Genomic DNA, 1,182 nt, shown 5'->3' with positions numbered 1-1,182 from the left:
TGCAGGAAGAACTTATTTGAGGATGTGTCTCTGGTGGTGGTAAGTCGACTCTTCAGGGAGGGATCATAATACGTGTTTCCATTGTAGCATATCCTTGACAACCACTGGAGTCCTTTTCCTGGGGGCTGGCGGATCCAGTGCCAGCAGTAACCACCAGCTGTGATGGAGAATCCAGAGACTGTGCATGTGAGGGACAAGGTCTCTGAAGGCTTCGCCAGCCCTGGACCTGATTCCTGTAGGGTCAGATCAGACAGGACCCCTGGAAGAAAAAAGAGTCTCGGTGAGCCTTTCTCACCCCTCACTCAATCTAGTAAACCCTAGAGTCCCTGAGACACTCACCCAGGGGAGCCACCAGCAGGCAGAGGAAGAACCAGAGGCTCCGCATGGTTGTCTGGATGATGAAGACCAGTGCAGAGAGAAATGTCAGCACAGGGATTTCTCTGTGAGCACCCAGGAAGATTTGCATGTGAACGTCAGGTAAGGGGATATAAGTGGCTGAACCAGAAGACAGTCACCACCCTGTCCTTCTTGGTGCTTGGTACGTTGCTTTGTGCAACTTCCAAGCCTCGCTTTAGTAGTTCTCTCTTCACATGGCTGATCAATCCTCCAACTGGTGACTGGGATGAGACTTCCTGACATCTGTGTAACCCCTGCCCACAATGCCAGCTGTGGGGTCCTCAGAGCAAAGTCTGTAGAGTGTAATATTTTCGAGATTATTCTGAAAGACCATGAATGTTGGAGGGATGGAAAAGGAGAGGAAGAGCCTCAACCAGGTGGATTGGCAGTGACTTCCAGAGTGGGCTTGACTGTGTCACAGGACAGGGTTCATGTCTGTTGTTCATAGGGTCACTAAGAGTCATACTCTACTCGATGACACAGAACAATTACAATGTATGTAGCAGCATAATGTCCTTATATCCCCTAGGAAGACCTGCTAGGGTCTCTGCCTGTACTCTAGGAGCATAATCTATAGCTTGAAATTGTTGAATTATTGATGTTTAGGCTTAAGGAGAGGAATTTTTGCTAAATTGAGGTAAAAAAAATTGACTGTATTGAATGATCCCTTAGAAGTCCCCAGGCTGTCAATGAAATTCCCAGGCTGATTCCCTGCAAGTGAGGTCAGAAAGACCCAACTCAGGCTAGCAGCTCCCAACCAGAAGGAATGAGTGTATTATTCATCCC

The 1,182-nt window shown here is 48.1% G+C and overlaps 1 pseudogene and 1 gene segment (V, D, J or C); both read right to left on the bottom strand.

The window, feature by feature from the left end:
• LOC102845963 overlaps positions 1-385 on the bottom strand; it is a 32,798-nt pseudogene extending 32,413 nt beyond the window's left edge.
• LOC102871066 overlaps positions 1-1,182 on the bottom strand; it is a 188,969-nt gene that overhangs the window by 164,221 nt on the left and 23,566 nt on the right.

The sequence above is a fragment of the Elephantulus edwardii genome, unplaced genomic scaffold, assembly GCF_000299155.1.
Source record: "Elephantulus edwardii isolate Elephantulus edwardi_28Jun2011 unplaced genomic scaffold, EleEdw1.0 scaffold00325, whole genome shotgun sequence".
In the NCBI taxonomy this organism is placed as follows: Eukaryota; Metazoa; Chordata; class Mammalia; order Macroscelidea; family Macroscelididae; genus Elephantulus; species Elephantulus edwardii.
This window is presented reverse-complemented; position numbering and strand designations above follow the sequence as displayed.